Source organism: Lethenteron reissneri, chromosome 66 (assembly GCF_015708825.2).
Source record: "Lethenteron reissneri isolate LAM-NWPU_2019-01 chromosome 66, ASM1570882v1, whole genome shotgun sequence".
In the NCBI taxonomy this organism is placed as follows: domain Eukaryota; kingdom Metazoa; phylum Chordata; class Hyperoartia; order Petromyzontiformes; family Petromyzontidae; genus Lethenteron; species Lethenteron reissneri.
In genome coordinates this window covers 5,972,597-5,987,044 of record NC_083844.1, presented here as the reverse complement: position 1 = coordinate 5,987,044, position 14,448 = coordinate 5,972,597, and the positions used below count along the sequence as shown (strand labels likewise).

General features: G+C 46.6%; 1 protein-coding gene across 1 annotated transcript in view; it reads right to left on the bottom strand.

The window, feature by feature from the left end:
• Positions 1 to 2,571, bottom strand: part of LOC133359830 (IgGFc-binding protein-like) — a 55,818-nt gene extending 53,247 nt beyond the window's left edge. Inside the window, exon 1 of the mRNA XM_061578371.1 lies at positions 2,412 to 2,571. The gene's annotated coding sequence lies outside the window, so the exon portion shown is untranslated. The remainder of the gene's footprint in view (positions 1 to 2,411) is intronic.
• Positions 2,572 to 14,448: the final 11,877 nt, after the last annotated feature.

The window sequence follows — 14,448 nt, the reverse complement described above, 5'->3', positions numbered from 1 at the left end:
CGTCTGACTAACCCCGATTCATAAATCCATAATGCCTCGCGGGTCACTTCTTGTGGACATCACATTTGCAATGAGACATCGCGTTTCCATCCCCACATCTCTCCCTCCGCACACAATACCAACAACAACATAAACCTACATCATGTCTTTTTTTTACACATCCCGTTAGCAACACTCACGGTCGACTCTCTCGGCGTCTCATCGACAGCACCGGTCCACGGGTGCTCGCTTGAACATTTCAAATGCTGTGGCAGTTATGGAGCCCTCCAAGACAATCATCCCCAGTGTAGCCTTTAACAGACTCACTCACGCACCCACTCACTCACTCACACTCACTCACCCACTCACCCACCCAATCACTCACTCACTCACTCACCCACCCAACCACTCACTCACCCACTCACCCACCCACTCACTCACCCTCGTTCACTCACCCACTCACCCACCCACTCACTCTCACTCACCCTCACGCACTCACTCACCCACTCACTCACCCTCAGTCACTCACCCACCCACTCACTCACCCTCACTCACTCACCCACTCACCCACCCACTCACTCTCACTCACCCTCACCCACTCACTCACCGTCACTCACTCACCCACCCAGTCACCCTCACTCACTAAACGGCTGGATGCCGTATGGACCAGAAAAGTAATTTCCCTGTATAAGAATGCGGGGTAAACCTATATTTTGATGGGTATGGGAGGTGCGGAGGGAAGGACAACAAACTAAAGAACAACAACAAGCAGCACTTCTATAGAATGAGTTTTCAATTTAGTATATTATTGCAGTGTATAGTAGTGTAGTGGGTAGTAGTGTAGTGTATAGTAGTGCATATAGTGCAGTGTATAGTGTAGTATATAGCAGTGTAGTGTGTAGAGCGTATATTGTAGTGCATAGTATATTGTAGTGGAGTGTATCGCAGTTTAGTGTTTAATAGTGTAGAGTACAGCTTGTATGATGGACTTCTTTCGCACCGTACGTAGCCTATCGAGCGAATCGGAGGTGCGGGGGGAAGGGTAACAAACTAAACACAAGAACAACAGTCAGTTCTAAAGAAATAAGTTTTCAATTTAGTATAGTGGTGCAGCCGGTGAGTGTGGAACTAGTTAACTAACTGGCAATATCGTGTCTGCGTGACAAACTCTTTTTTGATTGTCTGTGTCGGGTGGTAGCGGGTTTAACGACACACATTTATATGTACGTGATCTAACCTAAAAAAAGGTTATTATGAAGAAGGATACATATATGAGTATGTATATGAATGTACATATATGCGAAAAAATGAATGTTTGTATATGGATACTTATAACTGTGTGTATGTTTAACTATATATATATGGGCGTGTGCATATTACTTTGACTCCGTATGTATAGCATAGTACATATATTTGTGAGAATTAATGTGTGTATATAGCTATTTATAACTGTGTGTGTATATAATACTATATATATGGAGACGTGTACATATGACTATATATGAGTTTAACACGTAGGTTTTCGCGACCAATTCTCAGATTGTAAATGTTGTGGATTTGCTCTCCAACACACCGGTGTGCTGTATTAGTAACGAATTGGCATGTTCTGTTTACGTGACAAAACCTTACTATATTCTTGGTTCTTCGGTAAAGTCACGTAGAAGGGAAATAATAAAAATATAAAACAATAAAAATTCTCACGACGTTTCGACTGCAACACAAGCAATCATCATCAAGTGTGAAATCTACAGCAAGAACATTTGAAAAAAAAATTATTGCTGTGGATTTCACACCTGATGATGATTGCTTGTGTTGCAGTCGAAACGTCGTGAGAATTTTTATTGTTATATATATTTATTATTTTATTATTTCCCTTCTACGTGACTTTACCGAAAGAACCAAGAATATAAATCCCTGCAGTCACGAAAGCTTTAAATCAAAACCTTACTAATTGGCTGTGTGGGGTGGGTTTAACGACACGTCTATATTTACGCGATCTAACCCAAAACAACCTTCATTATGGATACTATAGAGGAGGCTTCAAACATATTTTTAACACTTATATGGGATTATCGTTTTTAATGGAAAAAGAACGGATAATACACTGTAACATGATAACAAATTTATGTTAATAGCTTCAAAAAGTCAAAGAGTCTCCACTTGTCCGCTATCATTGTCAACGCGTGGCCTGGAATCTTCTCCAGGTGGTCTCCAGAGCCCGGAGGCAGCGCATTTCTCGTGGCATTGTTGCAAAGTCTCAGAAGTGTTAAACATTTTTTGAAGCACCCTGTATACGACTCTGTATGCATAGGATAATACATATATGTGAGTGAGAATAAACGTGTGTATATAGATGTGTAGAACTGTGTGTGTGTATATATAACTATATATGTGGGTACGTGTGCGTGTGCGTATTGTGATGCGTGCAATACCGAGCCTTGTGATGATCGCACGCTGATAGCTGAGCCGGGAGCTCTCTTGCCTTCACACAGACGCAGAACAGAGGGCACAGCGAACCCTCTCGCCGACCTCGCTGCTCTTCCACTCGATCCTTTGCCCCATATTTATACCAACAGACTCACCACCATCCTCATCAACATCATCATCATTGTTGGCAGGGGGGCGAGGGGGGGAATCACCCTTCCGTGACGGTACTGAATTATAAAATAACTCGGCGAACTTCCTCGCGAAGATTGCCCGCGGCGGTCCTGATAAATGGGGAACCAAGTCATTTGTGAGATTTGCATAGGTATGAGGGGTGGGGGGAGGATGGTATCGGTGTGTCGAGGTGGTACAGGTTGCCGTGGTGGCGAGGAAGTTGTTAACTGACATAATAATAGAGGGTGTTTTTTCCGTATGTATCGATAATCGTAATAACGTTTTTGTTGGGTTATATCGCGTAAATGTGAATGTGTGTCGTCGTTAAACCCGACGCCACCACCACCCGACACACAGCCAATCGGTCAAGGTTCGTCACGTAAAGAGAACGTGGCCAATTCGTTGCTAGTTCAGCACTCACCGGTTGTGCGTTGGAGAGGAAACCCACTGGAACATTTAAAATTCGAGTACGTTTTGTGCTGAGCAAGTAACGAAGTGGCACGTCTTGTTAAGGTGACAAACCCATTTACTGATTGGCCGTGTCGGGTTGTGGCGGGTTTAACGACACAAATGTATATTTACGCGATCTAACCCAAAAAACCCTCTGTTATGGATAATATTGGTCGCGAAAGCCTGCTGCGTGTTAAGTTAACCACCTTGCCTGGTATACAGGAGGTCGTGGTTTCGTTCCCGACCATGACGATGTCTGCTGCTGTCTATTTGGAGTTTGCATCTCTCTCTCATCACTATCACGGTGGCTAGGAGATGTTAACTACCTCGCCTGGTATACAGGAGATCGTGAGTTCGATCCTGACCCTGACACCTGTTACTGTCTATCTGGTGTTTGCGTCTCTCTCTCTCCGCGTGGTGGTCACCGTGGATTTTTCTCCGGGTCCTCCGGTTTTTCCCACATTTAGAATCAACATCACCACGCGTTTAGATTATGTGGCTACTGCTGTAAACTTCCACGTGATGATGATCAGCCACCACTTCGTTGGAGCTGCTTTCATTTGTGATCGCCAGGGTCGCTTCTCAAAAAAGAGCTACGCAGTAGCTCAGTGGTGGGGGCATTACACCTGGTAACAATAACACACTCCGGCGGAGGGAGATGGTAGGAACGCTGGGTTGCTCGGTCAATGGCCAGGGTCAACGGCGGCGTGGTGTATTCCGCAAATATGCCCGACTGTGAGGGTGGGCACAAGCCGGCGTGAGTAGGTTAAACGTTGAGTTTTATAAGGGCACCACGGGGTGACCAGCCCCTCCCCACCCAGCCCCACCCCTCCCACCCCCCACCCAGCCCCACCCTCCCCACCCAGCCCCTCCCTCCCCTCCCCACCCTCCCCTCCTCAACCAGCAAATCCCCACCCTCCCATCCCCACCCAGCCCCTCCCTCCCCACCCAGCCCCTCCCTGCACGACGGACGGACACAATAATCCCCTGTGGGCTGATGTAACCAGGAGGTTCCTACCAGTATAACATTAGTTTAGACTAGTCTATTTGTCTCTATGGGTTTCTATGGGTGTCTATGTATCTCTATGTATCTCTATGTGTCTCTATGTGTCTCTCCGTGCCTCTATGGGATGCTATGGGTGTCTATGTATTTCTATGAGTTTCATTCTGTCTCTATTGGTCTTTATGGGTGTCTATGGGTGTCTATGTATCTCTATGTATCTCGATGTGTCTCTATGTGTCTCTATGTGCCTCTATGGGATTCTATGGGTGTCTATGTATTTATATGTGTTTCATTGTGTCTCTATATGTCTCTATGGGATTCTATGTATCTCTATGTGTCTCTATGTGCCTCTATGGGATGCTATGGGTGTCTATGTATTTCTATGAGTTTCATTCTGTCTCTATTGGTCTTTATGGGTGTCTATGGGTGTCTATGTATCTCTATGTATCTCGATGTGTCTCTATGTGTCTCTATGTGCCTCTATGGGATTCTATGGGTGTCTATGTATTTATATGTGTTTCATTGTGTCTCTATATGTCTCTATGGGATTCTATGTATCTCTATGTGTCTCTATGTGCCTCTATGGGATTCTGTGGGTGAGTATGTATTTATCTGTTTCGTTGTGTCTCTATGGGTCTCTATGCATATTAGTGCTTTACACCTGGTAAAAAAAACAAGTTTTTTTTTATTAGTTTACTTTTCGGGGGTAAGGGCAGAAGGAAGTGGTGGTGAATGAGCGAAGGGTTTAAAAATATGTTTGGCATGGAGTGCATGATTTGCCCGTTAATTTGAATGCTGATTAGGCACACGTGCACGATCAGTTCACAAAGGGGAATAACGTCGCTTGCGAAACACTTCAATTACATAAACACGCAACGATATAGGAAGATACTTTAAAATCACGTAGACTGACAAATTAATTTCTTAAGAACTGTTGCTTTTTGTTGTTGTGTTCAGTCTCTTGTTCCCACCCCGCACCTCCGATTAGTGCGGTTGGCTATGTGCGGTGCGAAAGAAGTTCAACATTAAACTAATCTAAACTATTTTTTCATTTTCTATTTTTACCAGGTAAGGTCCCACTATTGAGCTATGTAGATTGTTTTCAGAAGCGACCTGAATATCACAAATGATAGCTCAACGAAGTGGCTTATCATCATCACGTGGGAATTTAATAGCAGCAGCCAAACACTCTATTCGCGTGGTAATGTTGATTCTAAATGTGAAGGAGAGAACCGGACGACTCAGAGAAAAATCCATGCGACCACGGGGAGAACATGCAAACTAAAAATATATACAGTAGCTGCCAGTTTTGGGATCGAACACACAATCTCTTGTATACCAGGCGAGGTAGTTAACATCTCCGAACCACCGTGGCGCGACACTCATATAGAGACCTCCTCACATAGACACCCATAGACTGACACATAGACACATACATTCATACAAAGACACATAGACACACAGAGATCTATTGATTCACACTGAGACCCGTACCCTCACATAGAGACCCATAGATTCACACAAAGATCTACATGAAGGAGGCATAATCATCACAGCAACGATTCACCACTCGGCTACTCCTGACTCAATCATCTGCCTTGTTGACCACCTCGATGTAAAATTACACCTTCACCTGTTCCAAATAGGAATTCTACCGGTACATCTGTGGGAAGCTTATCGAACTATATGGGCAAACATGATGTGAAATAGTGTAGGGACCAAAAGACATCTCTGTCGAAACCCCAAAGTGAACAGGGAATCGCTCTGACTCCCTGTACATAATACAGTTTTTTTGGGTTAGATAGCATGAATAAAAATGTGTCGTTAAACCCACCAACACTCGACAAAGCCAATTAGTAAGGTTCGTCACGCAAGCAGAACATGCCAATTCGTACTAGCAACGAATTGGCATGCTCTGCTCATGTGACAAACCTTACAAATTGGCTGTGTTGGGTGGCGGCGGGTTTACACATACGTTCAAATTTATGTGACCTAACCCAAAAAACCTTTATGATGGATCATATTGGTTGCGAAAACCTATGTGTCAAACGGATGTTATGCAGCTGGGATATCGTATCATTCTGTGTACCATATCACTGCACCGCTCAGCCACACGGCTCAAAGAAAGTTCACAGTGATGACGTCATCATGCCCTATTTAAGACCGGAAGCAGGTAGATTGCTTCACTATTCTGGTAAATCGCTCAATGATGCTGGATGTAATTATCAGCGAAGCGTCGTACTCAAATTGTAAATGTTGTGGATTTGCTCTCCAACACACCGGCGGGATGAAGTAGTAACTAATTGGCGCGTTGTTTACGTGACAAACCTTACTGGCTGTGTTGGGTGGTGGAGGGTTCATTTTTAGTTACGCGATCTAACCCAAAAACCTTTATTATCAAAGAAAGTAGTTCGTCGTCGACTGCTCATAAACTACGCTCTTCAGAGCAGGACCAACTACTCTCTCAACCTTGCCTCTTGCGCTCAATGCTGGAGGGGTTCGGGCCTTCTCAAGTGTTGCCCCAAGGATACGGAATACCTTTCCGTTGGTGATTTGGCACGCTTACGAGCCTCGGCGTGTTTAGGAGGGTGAGTGCCAAGACTCGCTATTTTCAAGTGGCCTTTACTTAAACATTATTCCATTGTCTTTGCGTTTTATTTTAGTGTACAATGTTTTGATACCCCCTTGAGTGGAGGTGATATTACAATTAAAATAAGTACGGTTTATATGGGTGATAACGGCACGCGTGCGATCCGCGTTGAGCGAGGGCTTGCCATATATCTCAGTGTCGCCACATCGCGGCGACCCTCCAGTATCGCAGTGTGAGAAGTGGACGCTGCCCCCTCGTGGCCAAGGCGACGTTAACACGGACTCACGACTAAAACTGTGGCCTTCAATGATTACCCAGTGCGATGTGTAAAAAAATACATCAGCACTGGGAAGGCAAATGCGGCCGGGCGTGTTATTGGCTATCCAACCCCCTCGTGTGCCGCAGTGCCGGCCTTCATAGGTGCTACTCGCTAACAGCACTTGTCCCTAATAGCCTGTCCGAGGCTATACGAGGAATATTTGTCTTTGTGTTTATTCGTGTGTCTTTGAATGGGTGAGGCTGAGTGAGTGGGTGAACCGGTCCTGGGCCTCCCGTAGGTCGACTCAGCCTCAAAATTAGTACCTGGTGCAGTGTAAAAAAATCGCAACTAGAAAGACAAAGGCGGTCGGGCGTGGTACTGGCCACCCACCCCCTCACTAATAGCAATTGCGCCAACAGTCTGTTAAGGCTATATGGACGTCTTTGTCTTTGAGGGTGAGTAAGTGGGTGGGTGAGTGAGTGGGTGAGTGACTGAGGGTGAGTTAGTGGGTGGGTGGGTGAGTGAGTGGGTGAGGGTGAGTGGGTGAGGGTAAGTGGGTTAGGGTGAGTGAGTGGATGAGTGAGGGTGAGTGGGTGGGTCAGTGAGTTGGTGGGTCAGTGAGTGAGGGTGTGTGTGTTGTGGGTGGTAGTGTAACGTTTAGCATGCTGCACTACGAATCCGGCGACCCAAGTTCGATTGCCACTCACGGCCACCAACACCAGTGACGATTATCTGAACCGGTCCTGTGCCTCCTCCCGTAGGTCGCCTCAGCCGCAAATGAGTATCTGGTGCGGTGTGTAAACATCGCCACTGGGGAGAAAAAGGTGGCCGGGTGAGCTTGGTGATGGCTACCTAACTCGTGTGCCGCGCCAGCCTTCATTGGTGCTACTCGCTAACAGCAAGTGAGTGAGTGGGTAGATGAGTGAGTGGGTGGATGAGTGAGTGGGTGGATGAGTGAGTGGGTGGATGAGTGAGTGGGTAGATGAGTGAGTGGATAGATTAGTGAGTGGGTGGATGAGTGAGTGGGTGGGACTGCTGGCTGTACCTCAAAATATTAGAAGAATTAGCCACTCCTCGTGAGTGGTTGGCTGATGTTGCCATCGTTTGAGAAAGTGCAAAGAGCGAGCGGGAACCTCAGACCAGGTAAAGCGCCGGGGAAAGATAACCAGAGATAACCTCCCAAGCGAACTGCTGAGAGAGAGAGAGTGACGTTTGTGTGCAGACTGCCCTACGTGACATCGGCACAACCGTCTGGTTCACAGGACGGGTTCCGTGGGATTAGAAGGATGCCCTGGTGGTTTCCTTCTTTAAAAAGGGAGACTGCACTGATTGCAACAACCACGGAGGCATCTCCTTCCTCGCCAGGCATACTGAGGAGATGCTTGCGGAGCCCCAATGTGGTTTCAGACCAGGGCGGTCCTGCACGGATGCCATATTCTCTGTTCTTCTGCTACAGCAGGTGTAAATAATTTCAGCAGGACTTACATCTCTGCTTTATTAACCTGGTAAAGGCCTATAATACCATAAACAGGACAGGGCTCTGGGCTGTTCTTCAGGGCCTTCATGATGGTGGGCAGGCCAGGGTAAACCTACGTGGCTAGGAGTCAGAGACATTCTCTAGTCACCTTGGGGGGTGACAGGGATGTCCTCTGGCCCATATTCTATTTCACATAGTTTTGACCATGTAGTTTGATAAGCTTCCCATGGGTGTTATGGAAGAATTTCCATCTGCTACAGATACAATGGGCAGCTGATCGATGCCCGGTGCGGTCAAGGGATGGATTCCTATGAGTCAACCATGTTATGTATGCTGATGATCTGGTGATTGCTGCTCACTTTGAGAAGGAGTTGGAGGCGCTGCTGCTGAACCTGGTGTGTGCCACTCAGAGGTGTGGTCTTACCATCAGCCCTACAAAAAATCATAGCACCGGCCTGGGTATTTTATGTCGTCAAATGCTCCACTCCCTGAACTCCACATGAGTGATAGGGTAGCTGAGGACATAGTGGAACATTTTCCGTACTTGGGCAATATTCTTATGACCAGCACCGGTTTGGCAGCCGAGGCCTCATTCTAAATCAGTAGGGCAGAATTGTCTTTTTCATTGGCTGCTTAACGCTGCTGTGTGGAAGTTACCTACCTGGTATGTCGCTCTATACAAACCTCTGGGTCTTCTCGGCCACAGTCATGCCATATCTTCTTTATGCTTGCGAAAATTGGACTCCTCTGAATAAACATCTGCGCCGGTTTGAAACGTTCAGGCTGGCCTGCTTACTATTCACCCTGGGGTTAACCAGGCTGGATAGTGTGAGGAGTTCACACATCTTTGAAAGATTTGGAAACAGTCACATCAGTGAGCTCCTCCAGCAGGCAAGGCTGCGTTGGCTGAGTCATTTAGCCCACATGCCCAGCCACCAGCCACCGCCTGCCTAAACAGCTTTTGTTCGGATAGAGGGGGCTAAACGGGCGAGGAACGGGCTAGAGAAGAGATGGAGTGATGTGGTGCAAGAGGTTATGGAACTGAGTGGACTTGCCGATGACTGGTACCAGCGGTGTCAAGATTGGCCTCTGTGGAGGAGGCTCGTGAAGGACGCTGCTACGGGCAGTTGAAGACAGTCGCCCTCCAACAACAGTGGAGGGCAGAGGAGCGAAGCTCACAACAACGAGTGGGGAGCACAGCTGGTGCATCTGCCAGTCATCTCAGTCTGTCAACCCATGCCACCTGGGTCTGTCCGGTGACCTCCTGACACTTCAGGTGGCCTCAGAGTGCACATGGCCTGGCACAGGCGCCATCGCGACGTCATTTCCACTTGGTGGCGAATGGCGGTTGCTGTGTTTTTATGTCAGTAGCGGTAGTGTAGTGGTTAGCACCACGAAGTGCTACGAACCCGACGACCCGATTTCGATTCCTGCTCACGGCCACCATCAGTGACGATTATCTGAACCGGTCCTGGGTGTCTCCTAGGTCATGTCAGCCTCAAATGAGCACCTGGTGCAGTGCGTAAACATCGCCTCTTGGGAGACAAAGCCGGCAGGGCGTGGTGCTGGCCACCCAAGCCCTCGTGTGCCACAGCGCCGGTCTTCATAGGTTCTACTCGCTAACAGCACTTGCCATAACAGTCTGTTCAGGCTATACGGGGGATTTTTGTCTTTGTGTGCCAGGCATTTGAATGTAGAGGAAGTATTTACTCAATTCCTTCTTGCTATAAACCGGACGAACTGGATGTATTTGCGTATAAAACGCTCCCTTTACCTAAATCTTTCGTAGTTTAATTTGTTGTGAAATCTTAAATATCATATGTCATTAGAACTCATTCTTTCCGTCGCTGAGCGAGTGCCTCTGTAGGGAGCTCACCTTTACCCAATGGGCATCCAGACGCTTGGCTAATGCCAAGGTCACTCGCAGTCATGGGACCTTTCTTGCCAGTATTAAAATATAATAAAAAAATTTTCACTTTCTGTCAATAAAACTGGTGGTGTTAAGATGTTAAAACACCGAGCAGAAACCTTTTGCAAGGAATCATGTCTGCATTCACCACATGTACTTGTGGTGAAAATGCAAACAAACAAAAAACATGCTCTGATTGGATATGATGATGCATTGTCTTTGAAATAGATTGGTCTACGCCAGAGACAGCTTTCGTTAGAGCCTAGTCTCAAACAGTGTTAGACCAGAGGACACCAAAAGTCGAAAAGCACAAAGACAATGCACTATGAGGATATTGAAAGCTCGGGGTGAGCAGCGACATCACGGGATCTCCTTTGCCAGTAGCAAATGATAAGAACTGGTTTTACCCTTTCTGGCAATAAAACAGTTGTGTTAAGATGTTAAAACACCAAACAGAAAACTGTAGCAGTGCATCTGAAAGCGCCGCGCGATCTGGTGACCGCATTTGTTCAGTGGCCTGCCAAAAATGTATTTTATAGTGGTATGTAGTGTATAGTGTAGTGTATAGTAGTGTAATCAATAGTAGTGGTGTGAAGTGCATAGTTTAATGCATAGTGGCGTGTATAGTCTATTGTAAAGTAGTTTAGTGCATAGTGTAGTATATAGGGGAGTGCAATGTATAGTTTAGTGTATAGTAAGAATCTAAACGCGTGATGTTGATTCTAAATGTGGAGGGCCCGGAGAAAAATATATGCGACCACCGGGAGAGGGACACAGCAAGCTCCAATATACAGCAGGCGTCAAAGTTGGGATCGCCTTTTTGTAGAGCAGGCGAGGTAGTTAAAGTCTTGCCAACCCACGACCTCCTTGCATACCAGGGGAGGTAGTTAAGATCTCCTAATGGCTGTGCCATCCATGGCCAGTTAATGCTGACCAGCGAGGTTCCATAACTTTAAGCACATCTTGTTGTGTGTAGATATGTTGAACTTCTTTTGCACCGTACATCGCCGACCGTGCTTATCGGAAGTGTGGGGGGAAGGGAAACAAACTTAAACAACAACAACAAGCAGCAGTTCTAAAGAAATAAGTTTGTCAATGTAGATGATTTAAAAGTGCACTGCTCCATTGCTGCCTGTGATCAGGTTGGTGGTCTGTACTGATGAGTCCTATGAAAGATGAAACCAGTCTACAGCTGCTGTCCATGTCTAACTGCTGCTTGTGATTGGTATGGTGATCTGTACTGATGAGTCCTATTAATGATGAAGCCAGTCTACAGCTGTGTCCATGACTCAATGCTGCTTGTGATTGAAATGGTAGTCTGTACTGTTGAGTCCTGTTATAGATAAAAACCAGTATATGGCTGTGTCCATTTCTAACTGCTGCTTGTGATTGGGATCGCCACATTGGAGTCGCTGGGTCCCAAATGACAAAAATAGCCACACACGCCCAATTTCTGCTGAGCTTGTGGTTTGGACAAAGGCTGCGGTCACTTCTGCATGAGCAATCACAATCATTTGTACTCGAGGCTGGGTTCAGACAGGTAAATCTAGACCCTATAACGATGGCGAGGATGCGCATCATGACGGAAACAATATGAGCAGTATGCGTTTTTATCCGCGTTCCATGAGCTCTCAGTGCTCTCGTTTGAAGGGGGTAATTTGAGCTCAACAATAGCCTTAAAAAGCAAACATTTGATAAGTCAACATTTGATAAGTCATCGGTAACCGCCTCACAGCCGAAAGAATGTAGAGCATGCATCAAGAGGGGCGAATCAACCAAATACAAAGAACCCCCCCCCCATATAGCCTCAAAAGCCTTTTGGAGCAAGTGCTGTTATCAGTACAAACGCAAAGATCCCCGTATAGCCTTAACAGGCTGTTGGGGCAAGTGCTGTTATCAGCACAAACGCAAAGATCCCCCGTGTAACCTTCACAGGCTGTTGGGGCAAGTGCTGTTATCAGCACAAAGACAAAGATCCCCCATGTCGCCTTCGCAGGCCGTTGGGGCAAGTGCTGTTATCAGCACAAACGCAAAGATCCCCGTATAGCCTTAACAGGCTGTTGGGGCAAGTGCTGTTATCAGCACAAACGCAAAGATCCCCCGTATAGCCTTAACAGGCTGTTGGGGCAAGTGCTGTTATCAGCACAAACGCAAAGATCCCCGTATAGCCTTAACAGGCTGTTGGGGCAAGTGCTGTTATCAGCACAAACGCAAAGATCCCCCGTTTAGCCTTCGTAGGCTCTTGGGGCAAGTGCTGTTATCAGCACAAACGCAAAGATCCCCCGTGTAACCTTCACAGGCTGTTGGGGCAAGTGCTGTTATCAGCACAAAGACAAAGATCCCCCATGTCGCCTTCGCAGGCCGTTGGGGCAAGTGCTGTTATCAGCACAAACGCAAAGATCCCCCGTGTAACCTTCACAGGCTGTTGGGGCAAGTGCTGTTATCAGCACAAAGACAAAGGTCCCCCATGTCGCCTTCGCAGGCCGTTGGGGCAAGTGCTGTTATCAGCACAAACGCAAAGATCCCCGTATAGCCTTAACAGGCTGTTGGGGCAAGTTCTTTTAGTAGCCAGAAGCTTAATTTCTTTAGAACTGCTTGTTGTTGTATTTAGTTTGTTGTCCTTCTCCCGCACCTCTGATTAGCGCGATCGGCTACGTACAGTGCGAAAGGAGTCCAACACGTATGGTGTGGGCTAAGGAGCCGTCCATAAATGACGTCACGCACCTGGGGGGGGGGGGGGTGTAAGACATTTGTGACGATCTGTGACGAGGGGGGGGGGGGTGAGAAATGTGACGTCACATCAAAATGCGCAACTTTAAATAAATATAGACAGCACGTTCTATTCATATTCTTTGTTATTTCGGTAAAGCCACGTAGAAGGGAAACAATAAAATAATAAAAATATAAAACAATAAAATTATCACGAAGTTTCGACGGCAACACAAGCAATCATCATCAGGTGTGAAAAACACGGCAAGAAAATTTGAAAAATGGGGCGGTTTTTCTTAACGTTAGCGCCACGGACAGCGATTTTGGCAGTTGTTCAGATGGACGAGTCCATCTATGTTCGGAAAAGAGCACGGGGGAGAGGAAGAGAATGGAATGCGGTCTGGAAGTCACCGTAAGCATGAACAATCAATTAAGACCCGAAATGGTTGATCAAATCCTTCCAATGATTGCTAAGCCAGAATCCATCTTCTCGGTTGAAATTGTCTCTGTGTTTGTATATGTGGATAGCCTCATGAACGAATCTCTCATGGTAGCCAGATGGCTTGCAGAGAACATCTGTCTTGGAGAAGTCAATGTCATGTGAGCCCACTGAATAATAACAGTGATCTGCCACGGCCGAGGTGTTGGTCCTACCGTGTTTTAGGTCTGCTTTGTGCTCACAGATGCGGTTAGAGACATGTCGTTTGGTTTCTCCAATGTAACTACTACCACAGAGGCAACTCAGTTTGTAGACGCCAGGGTACTGTATGTCCGGAATCACATCTTTTACAGACGGAACCTGATCACGGATTTTATGTAATGTGTTGAATCGGACCTGGATCTTGTGTTTATTCAAGATTTTGGAGATCTTTTTTGTGATCCCCACAATGTAGGGTAAGGTCATGGTTTTGAATGGCTCCTCAAGAGGGTCCTTCTTCATGGTTGGAGTGATGGCTTTGCGGATTGTGTAGTCGGAGTAACCATTAGCCTTAAGAGCTTGGTGTACGTGCTTGAGTTCACTGGCAATGTGTTCCTGGTCAGAGATGCATTGGGCTCTATGGTGCAAAGTCTTGATGAGGGCATTCTTCTGGGATGGATGGTGGTGGGAATCCGGTTTCAGGTAAGTATCCGTATGGGTAGCTTTCCTGTAGACAGAGTGGCTCAATGAACCATCAGGTCTCTTTTGTTAGGACATCCAAAAAAAGGTAGCTTGCCATCTTTTTCGACTTCCATGGTAAATCTGATGGCTGGGTGTATGTAATTGATGTGCTCGAGGAATTGGTCTAGAGCAGGCCGGCCATGTGGCCAGATGACAAAAGTGTCATCCAGGTACCTCTTCCATAAGGTTGGGCGCAGAGTGGCGGTCTGGATGGCGTCAGTCTCAAATTTCTCCATGAAAACGTTGGCTACAACCGGAGATAGGGGGGAGCCCATTGGGGTGCCCTCAGTTTGTTTGTAGAAAGTTCCATTCCAA